The sequence below is a fragment of the Etheostoma cragini genome, chromosome 10 (genome assembly GCF_013103735.1).
Source record: "Etheostoma cragini isolate CJK2018 chromosome 10, CSU_Ecrag_1.0, whole genome shotgun sequence".
Classification (NCBI taxonomy): Eukaryota; Metazoa; Chordata; class Actinopteri; order Perciformes; family Percidae; genus Etheostoma; species Etheostoma cragini.
Window position 1 is genome coordinate 27,703,791 of NC_048416.1, and position 10,435 is coordinate 27,714,225.

At 39.7% G+C, this 10,435-nt stretch overlaps 1 long non-coding RNA gene across 1 annotated transcript in view; it reads right to left on the bottom strand.

The window, feature by feature from the left end:
* Positions 1 to 800: 800 nt before the first annotated feature.
* Positions 801 to 10,435, bottom strand: part of LOC117952192 — a 19,974-nt gene continuing 10,339 nt past the window's right edge. Inside the window, exon 3 of the long non-coding RNA XR_004658337.1 lies at positions 801 to 810. This is a non-coding gene — a long non-coding RNA (uncharacterized LOC117952192). The remainder of the gene's footprint in view (positions 811 to 10,435) is intronic.

The following is a 10,435-nucleotide window of genomic DNA, read 5'->3' on the forward strand; positions in this document are numbered from 1 at the left end:
TTATATAGACCTTAGTGGTCCCCTAATACTGTATCTGAAGTCTCTTTTATATAGACCTTAGTGGTCCCTAATACTGTGGACAAGGTGGAGGCTGGGGGTGTGGCCTTGTGAATGGGAGTAATAGGGTCACTACTATGATTGCGTCGATCTCTATTTATTAAAACACTAGAGGTAATTATCTTCACTTGAGTTTCAGTGTGCAAAAATGGCCGGATGACACCATTTTGTAAACATAGCCATACTGACAAATACAGAGAGAGTTGTTGAGATGAAAGTCTGCTGACAACCCATTTGGCGGTGGCTTGAATGTAACGGTTGTTCATTAATGTGAACAAGTTACACTCTGAAGCTTTAAGATTAGAAAACAGATTGTACTTTGGGTTAAAACATTGGTCCTCAAGGTAGTACTCGCAGGACATGAAGACCCAAACAGCTTGATTAATGTTAGTTCTAATAGTTTCAACATCACTTTTACTACCTCATTAAATAAAACTACTTAATGACTCAAGAGAAAACTTCCCCTTCTACTTCTCCTTTGTGTCAGCAACATAACAACTTTTTCATTTCTGTACTCTCTTTGTTGTTACAGTACCAATCTGTTTTTTAACCGGGGGTGTTAATCACAATGCTTTCATTGCTATTCAATACGTAAGAACGCACATTTGAATGGACTGGAACTGGGCCGCTGTGGATTCAAGTGTTTCCCAATCGACCTCCGTACGCGGCACACAACCACCGCCACAGTCGCAAGTCGCCCAAGGCCTTTCCGTCTGCTGTTCTTGATAATCTCCTCCCTGAGAGTCCTGTTCTCTGGGTTTCCATGATCAAAGTTCTGATTTGCTTTAATTATTTCGGATCAATGCTGGCCCTGGCTACTTCGGAGAATCTTGGCCAATGCTGAGGCAGCAAAGGAGAAGGGAAAAACATGCTGAGTCGTCCTGTGCCAGGGTCTGATATGCACACAGCGAGGAGAGGGGGGGGGGGGGGGGGGGGGGAGTAAGAGCGAAGTATAGGCTAATGCAAGGCTCCAATCATTAGCCCTAAGTGTTCCTCATTATGTTCCTAAAGTCTCTGAAGACCTGGATCCCTAATTGATCTCATCCTGGCATTTAGTAACACTCAGGAAAGCAAAGGGCTGCTCGCTTCCCTGGCACTAACAGATAGGCTGCCTGGCTCGCCCAGAAAACACTCGCTCATCACCACAAAGGAAGGCCTATCCTCGGATGGCTGACCTGCGTCACACACTCCACTGCTCCAATAACAGCAGAAGCCCGAGCTGAAAAAAACTCACATTCTCACATTCACAGGGCAAAGAGTAAAAACTTCCTCGTCTAATTTTAGTTTTTTTAAACCTTGAAAATCAACACTTTTGTTGATGCTTTTTATCAATGTTTTTAACTTTTTCTTTCATTTTTGTCCCTTTTTTCAACACTATTGACCCTTTTTTTTCAATGTTTGCCGCTTTTCTTTAAAGTATTCAACATGTAACACTGACTTATTAACAGGAATATGTCCATTTTTGCTCAATACTATTTAAAAACCACTTCAATGTCTTTTCTCCAAGTGCTATAAAAATGAATCAGACGCCCCAAAATTAATGAAAGTAGAGATTTGTACTCGGCAAAGAGGGTTGTGTGGAATCAATCATGGTAATTAGTTGGGTAGTTAAAAAGAACATTGATATAGGAAAACGGGCCAATTTGCCCCAAGGACAACATGAGGCTTAAAGGAATTTAAAGGAAAGATTTTGGTCCATTCAGGGGCGATTTTGCAGTATCTGCAGAGTAGATTATCAGGTCTGTATTTTATGTTCCTGCTGGCTGTGGGATGCTAACATTTCCAACGTTTAAACTTTGTTTTCCGTCTAAAAATTTGCTTTAACACCCAGAATGCACAGGGCGAATTTCTACGTAGTCTCACATGGATCGCAGTGTCCCGTAGGGGATTTTAAATGCATTCATCATTGCTAAACTATCTTAAAATCAACAAACTGAATTAAAATGTAGCAATCAATGCTGTGTGACGTTATCTATGGAAGTTATCTATCTCAATGGGGACGTTCCTGGTAAAATCAAGGTTAAATAAATAACAATTTAAAACCTAGCTGTGTAGTACAACACTGTAATTTAGGAATATATAGCATATGAGCACCAAACTGAAATTATCAAGTTATTAGAACTAGGTTTTGACACAGGGCCACAAAAACAGATAATAAAGCAGGATCCACCTTCAGGTAAATAGTTCAACTATTTGTGAAATAGGCTAATTTTGTTTTTCAATGAGAAGATTAAATACCAATCAATCAATCTTAGCAAAGATAGTGGAAGCAGGCGGAAACAGCAAGCCTGGCTCGGTCCAAAGTTAAAAAATACACCAAAACGCTCCTGTGGGTCATTTTAGAGGCTAAGACTACATGGCCTATGTTGTCCTATGGTTTGGAGGACTCGTTGCACAGAAAACAGGCTGTTGATGGACGTTCTTGTTGCAAGAACTGGTCAACATTCAACATTCAACGTTCAACATTTAGCAGAATCTCTGAGCCAGGTGACACTTGATGATACCAGTCTGGGATTCACTCAACATCCTGTCATCTATGGTGCTAAATAATTTATAATTTCTGCTTTTTTTTACTCGAAAATCAGCTATATGTCATGTGAACTAGGTCTATTGACCATGAATTCATAAAAAAAGTAATAAAGAAAGTGACAAAAAAGTTGTAACCCTCCTGTTGTCTTCGGGGTCAAATTTGACCCATTTTCAAAAAGTTTCTATATGTCAGAAATTTGGGTTTCTTTCAACCAAATTGTCAAAAAAAAGTAACGTGGAGGATTCCCTACATCGCTCATCACAAGTGAAAGAAATGATCAGTTCAATACTTTTATTGAATTTGGGTGTTTTATTCAATTTTATAGCATTCGAAAAAAAAGTTGATAAAAAAAAGTTGAAAATGTTTGAAAAAGCTTCTTAAATGTGGGGGAAAAAACTGAATAAAACAAAAAAAACATTAGACATAGTGACTAATGAACTCAGATAAAAGTCATTAAAGTGTTGTCAAAAACATTTACATTTTGAATTTATTTTAAAACAGCAAGGTGCATATGCGGTTAATGGGAAGACAACACAAGGGTTAACATTTACATGCATTTAGACATGCAGGTAGGCAGGGCAGTGTAGGCTGAATGCCCTGGTCCATAATGTAAATTAAATAAATAAATTAAACATATGCTTCAAACAGCTGCAAAGGTTTGGGGTTCGACCTGCTCGGTTAAAACATGCATGCAGTGATGGTGCTGTGAGGCCCTCTGTGATACTTTGGAGTCCAATATGTTGGATGTGACATTAAAGCTTCTGAAATTGCTTTGAGAGCAATTTGGAAAAAAAAATTTGAAGTCTATATTTAAATTCCCAGACAGCAGAAATAAACACAGTTTCACTCCCGGGGGGGGGGGGGGGCAGCCCACTCTGAGATGATTCCTCTGCATGTTTTCTATTTAGTCGTTCACATTTGCATCTAATTAAACATTTAAAGATGCCTTGCCTAAAGTATTTCATTTCTTTATGGTAATGTCTGAAGTTCTACCGTGGACTCTGGAACTTGGTTACCTTGGTTACCTTGGTTCAAGCCATTCCAGCGTGGCATAGAAAGCCTGCAGGAAGACTCAGCTCCATTTGGGCCAGTTCTCGGTAATATTCAACGAGCTCTGATTGGCTAACAGCCAATGAGAAACTAGTTATCAGTATCCTTTACCCATCGCTACTGGGTGAGCTCATGAATAGTAATGAGCTCAGGGAACGTCAGACTGACCAGCTTGTTGCCCCGTATGCGCTGATGCCCTCACCTGTTAACATTACTGAATGTCTTTGTGTCCACACAAAAAAGTAGCCTAAAAAAATTACGTCTCAATCCAAACTCTAATTTGGACCTAACATATTTCAAAAAATGCAAGTAAAAACGGTTTTGTGTGCCAGGGCACCTTTAATAACATCTGTTTTTTGTTGTTTTTCTACTAAAAATCTCTAATCTATTCTTTTTTTTTTTTAGCTTCTTTTTTAGGCATGCAGCACAGGGCCGCAGGTTGAAGCCGACCCGGAGAAGCCTCCACACATGGGCGCGCGCCACCATGTGAGCCACCCCGGCGCCTGTGCACATCTTCTGTCAGGATTCCTTCATTTCTCATACTCTCTTTATCACTGTCATCAAATGTCGGGGATTTTTGTTATTGCATCAAAAATTAACGTTCCACAGTTTTTCTTGTATTTCTGAACTACGCGACAGAGCGGCAACATAGTTTTCTACCTTAACCTCTACTTAGTCAGCATTACTGGCAACGCCCACTAAAACGTCATTTCCTTTCATGCCTTGGTGGAAAACAAACCATTAAAATTAATGAGCGTAGACCTTGTTAGCGCTTAATCTTTACTCTTTGTCACCTTTAAGATTGTTTTATTTTTCTTGGTACATTGCCGAAAACGGCGTGGCGTTCTGTGCCTCTGATAAGTTTGTGTATCACGTGGGCCGATAGGGGCAAACACACCGCAACATAATGTAACACACGCAAATAGACAAAACACAAGCAAATTAAGAAAAACCCTTCATTAATTTAACAACAAATTCAAATACACAAACTCGCTGCAAACACAGAAACTGTGCGAAAAGAAAAGCACACAAACTCAACAAATGCAACAAAAAACTTATGTGTTTTAAATTTAAAAAAAAGTATGAAAAACAGAAACAGGACCTGATTTTCATAAAATTGCGAACAAAAGGAAAGTGTATAAGAAAACGCAATGTCCCCAAAAAAAAGAAAAAGTTTGTGAAGTTAAAGAGCGCTGGAATCTGGCAGGATGACAGCGATGAGGAATGAAGAGCGGGCTCATTAGGCAGGCTGTCTGTCAGAATAGTCTTTAACTGAAATTAGAAAACACTGAAACCCCCCCCCTCTGTCTTTCTAAACAGCTTAAACAACAACAAAACCGAATGTACACATGTATCTTCTGCTGCTGTCCAACTCCACTTCAATTACAGGAATCTACTGTAGCCGCAAAACAGTTCTGCAGGAAGTCACCTTCTCTGAAACGGAGTCCCAGCCCCGAGGGGACATTGATAATAAACTCGGTTATATATGGTGCAAATCTGTCTGCTAATCAATAATGTATTATCATACATCAAGTTTTGGAAATGAACCTGCCCAGAAGTTAATTATTGTAGAGATGGTAGCGAACTCCACCAGAGCAGTCGATCCGTTTTTCATTAGAGGACTTTGGAGACTGATCACGGAAAAAAGATATATATCTACACTGTAGATATATATATATATATGTTATGATTTGTTATGATGGGAGATGCTAGTGATAAATATCGTCTTGGCGCCTGCAGAACAAATGAAACAGGCTGAGGGCAGGTTCATAAATAACACAGTAGCTTTAATTTGGCTGAAGCGGGATGCTAACTGACACGGGGTGATTTCTGAGAGGGGCAGCTGGCAGCGCCGTGTGCTGAGCTCTCCACCTCTCCTGGAACAACGCTATAAATCCCAGCATGCTCCTGAAGTGGCTCAGTTCTGTAGCCGACCCTGATCTCTGAACTCTGACCCCTTGACTTTCATTTATTGTTGTTTACCACTTCGAAGGTACTTTGGAGTACCGAAGGAGGTACCTGAGATTTTAGCAAAATGCCAATTTTAAGACATTTCATTCATTATTCTGGAATAATTATCCTAGAATAATGAAGGATCTTAGATTCTAAACATTTGAAGTATGGCATTTAGATGTTTTTCAGTTAGGTGTTTGTTTAGTAAATCCATCACTGCCAGCGCTGTATTGTATTCGTTTTGCACTCGTCAGGGGGTTTAAAGAGGGTAAAATATTGAAAAAACTTTGTGTATGACTGCTTTGTAGGCTGTTGACTGTAGCCTACTAAAATAGTTTTCCTTTTCCATATACCGTATTAATGTGCTGGGGAATTTCAGTTGTTGTTGCCGTCCATGTTAGTGACTACAAGCAAATTCAAAAATAAAACATTACCTTAACATGTATTGTGTTTTATAGACAATTGTGCAACTAGGATGACTTAAGACAAACATCCAAAACATGTGGATCCTTGTATGAGCATTTTTCATAATAAAGTTTGACGGCCATGGGAATTACCGGAGTTTTCTGTGAGAATCAACAAAAACGGGGAAGCGCTGGGGGACGGCCTTAAAATACAGGACCAACCAGGGGAAAATGGGAGGGTGGGCAGGTATGCAAGCCTCAAATGTTGAGTCTAAGTTTCAAGTGTGCAGCTTTGGTACTTACAATGACTCTGATGTAATATTAAGCCTGCCACAGTGCTCCATGTCCCCTAAGAAAAAAGCCCCAGAGAAACAAAAGTTACTTTATGTTTTCCACTTCGGGTTTGACCTTCCATTTTACAAAAGCAACCCAGAACGGAGACTTTTTTTCTTTTCATTATGTTCAATGTTCTAGTTGGAACTTACAATCAGGATCGGAAAACAGAGGCCAGACTGTAAATACTGTCGACAGCCAATGCTTATCAGAGCTAATGAATGCCACAACTGAAAAATGTTACACTGAAGTGAAATATCACTCAAGGTAACATGACAGTCCAGTAAGTCATTCTGTCACAGCTTGTATTTTGTCCGTCTACGTGGAGGCTAACCTTTTATTTAATGAACAAACCGCCAGACCTTCACTTTCCTAAGTCACCGTGTTCTCTGTAAAATGTCAATTCTGTCCCAATGTCTATCCTGCGAGTTCAGGATAAGGACATTTATTTAATATCAAGACTCGACAGGCAGCGTCCGACATCCAGGGCTTCTTTACTTTAAACACTTTAGGAGAGACGACGAATGACCTTCTCTAAATCACCACATTTCATCATCAATTTATTTCACGAACTGGTAGAGCCTGATTTAATTTACTATGGGATGTGATATGTATGTGTGTGTGTGTCTGTGTGTGTCTGTGTGTGTCTGTGTGTGTGTGTGTGTGTGTGTGTGTGTGTGTGTGTGTGTGTGTGTGTGCAGAGATTGCCCAGGTCAGCTCATGGTAACATTGCGGCTACAGGGCCAACCGAATATTGGGCCTGCTGATAGAAATGGTCAGTGGTGGAAGTAGTATTCAGATCCTTCACTGCAGTAAAAGTACTAACACCAAACTGTAAAAGTACTCTGTTACAAGTAAAAGTCCTGCATTGAAAATGTTACTTAAGTAAAAGTATGGAAGCATCATCAGGAAAATGTACTAAAAGTATTAGTAGTAGTACTCAATAAAGAGTGTGTTGTGTGTTTAGTGGTCTAATCATTTCAGCTGGACTTATTATATTGACGTTATATTGTTGGGTGGTTTAATTTATAATTTGTGTTTTGTGTGCAACAATCTGAATCTGTAAATCCTTCTGTTGTCTTTGGGGTCAAATTTGACCCATTTTCAAAAAAAATATCTTTATCAGAAATTGCCAAAAAAGAAAATGGATGGTTCCATTTAATGCTCTTCCCAAGTAAAAGGAAGGATCAGTACAATGCTTTCTTTAAATTTGAGGTGTTTTTTATTCAATTTTATAGCATATTTCTGCTTTTCAAACTCAAAAATGAGTTTTAATGTCACTGAATTCCAAGAATAAGTGTAAAATCTGTATGGCGGGGGGGTTAAATGTAAAAATTACAAAAATGTTGGAAAAAGGGTAAAAAACGTAGAAAATTTTTAAAAAAAAAAGCAACACAAAAGGAGAAAAAAAACAACTTAAAAACAGTAGAAAAAAATGTGACAATTAACTGAACAATTAACTGAACAATAAAGCGCAAGATGTTTAAAAAGTTTAAAAAAACGTGAACACAAGGGTAGAATTACTAAGGCTGTCAGATGAATGGAGTGGAGTAGAAAGTTCAATATTTCTCCCTGTGTGGAAGGAGAAAGTGGCATGAAAAGAAAAGACTCAAGGAAAGTATAACTTTAAGTTCAAATTTATACTTACGGACAGTACTTGATGTTCTTACTTACATTCCACCAATGGAAATGATAGATTACATTGTCTCTATAGATATAGATTGTGCATCAATTTCCCCCTTGAACAGCTACTTGATAATTATATATACTGGGGCTATACTTCAGCCCAGAGGTGAAATGTCGAGATTACATGTTTATGTGAATGGCTCGCTGTTTCCACTTGGGTGTCATTGAATATAGAAATCTATAGCGGGAAAGGTCACACTCTGCTCATATTGTGCTGGTGAAGATGAATAGTTTGCATACCGAGGAGTCTGTTGCATGCTGCTGTGCATAGTAACGATCTGTGTGAGCCCCCAGAAAGGAAAGAGGCGATCAATCTGTGTTATCACAGCGAGGCGGATGGGAAATGAGCAAAAGCACCTGATCACAAGAGGAAAAGGAAACGATTGTTTGTTTCTCCGGAGGAGCCGAGCTCTCGGAACCTGGAGATGCTTTATTTGTTGCGGTTGCACTGCGGCAAATGAAGCTATAAAAACACACACACACACACACTGAGCCATGGTGTAAATCACCTCCGATACCTGATTGAAAGCGTAAACAGAAAAGCCTCGTACCTCTCTTTTTCTACTCCTGCACAACTGTGAGATAATAAATTCAGTCCATAATTGTGTCGAAATTTCCCTCAAGGGGAATTTGTGGGCAAACTATAAATACACTGCAAATTTAACATGAACCATTTGGTTGTCAAAACGTAAGCACATTTGGTGCAAAATACACATTTGAAGGCTTAAATTCATGCATACATGGAGCCATACATCTAGAAATATCCGGGGTAACACACACACACACACACACACACACACACAAACACACATGTGGACCCACACACAGGGACCCATCATTGACATAATGCATTCCCTAGCCCCTAACCCTAACCTTAACCCTCACAACTAAATGCCTAACCTTAACCCTTACACTTACCTTAACCACAACCTCATTCTAATCCTAATCCTTAAACCAAGTCTTAACCCTCACACAGCCCTTTAAAGTTGTAGAGTCCAGCATTTTGGTCCCCACAAAGCTGTCGGACCCCACGAATATAGTTAAACGAGACCACTCACGCACACACCCCATGTTGTAGAGGAGAGCCTCCCCCAAAGCTTCCTACTACTTACCAAATTGTGCTGTTTCAACAACCCCCTCCTGCCCGGCAGAAAAAGCAATAAGGCAGAGATGTCAATGGCTGTTTGAAGGCCTGTCAATCATTTTGACTGACTGATTGGTATTGCCTGATGGTCATGGTTTGTGCGTTGGCATTCTCTAAATGCAACGCCCACCCCGGTTTGATAAATCGTTCCTGCCCAGCGGTCGATAAAAGCCGGCGATGCGCTGGAGGACGCGGTCACGTTCAGCCAGTGCAACTCAAGGTCGGGGTCTGTGGTGTGATTCTGGATCAGATATGGACCACTATGGTTCATAGCAGTGATCAAAGACGTAAAAAACTAGAAACGATCCAAACAGTTGTGTGTTTAATGGTCTAATCATTTCAGATGGACTTATAGGCTGTTATATTTTAGGCTAGCTTTATAAAAAGTGGATAAAAAAAGTCTCCAACGCTAATTTAAGCTCCCACAAATTATACAAAGGCAACGTTTTGACTGAGTCTTCTTCAGGCAAATACTGTACTCATTTGGCAAAAGGGGATATTGTATATGGAGGCATTACAATCAGCCAACCACACATGCAACTTCAATTAGTTTGATTAGGTCTAAAAAGCCTAATAGCCCCACTCATGAATCAAAAAAGAGAACACTTTCATGCAGGTTTTTAACAGACTTATTAGTTACTTAGCTCTGCCTCAGACTGTAGGTTAACACACATGACAATCATTTGTTCTGTTTTCTGATTGGATGATTGGAGATCAGAGCACCAGCTCCTCCAAATGTGGACAAAACCCAGTGACTGGTCTAATATAAATATTTAATAATGAGCTTTATCAGAAGGAGCCTGAGATCTAAGATGGACATTTCTGGCAGCTGCAGCATGTTGAAAAACGTGGCCCTAATCTGATTTTTCTAAAAAAAAAAATTCTAAAATTAAGTCAGAATTAAGTCTCACTTTTTTTCTCAGAATTCTGACTTTATTTTCATAATTCTGACACTAAACTCAGACCTCAATGCATGTGGTCCTAATCCTTGTCTGTACACACAGTACCACAGGATTAAAAAGTTGAGATGTGCTGTCATCAAGAGAAATGACCTCTCCTTCTAGCCACTGTCTTTCATTCATCTAGACAGAATCCCCAGATTCAAAACCAGAACACAAGATTAAATGTTTTGTTGAGATGAACACTGATGAACAACCTGCGGGTCCAATCTCAATCCAAGTCCTCGGTTCTCCTCTCCTGCCTCTTTGAGGAATAATTTGAGTGGGGACAGACACAGAGAGAGAGAGAGAGAGAGAGAGAGAGAGAGAGAGAGAGAGA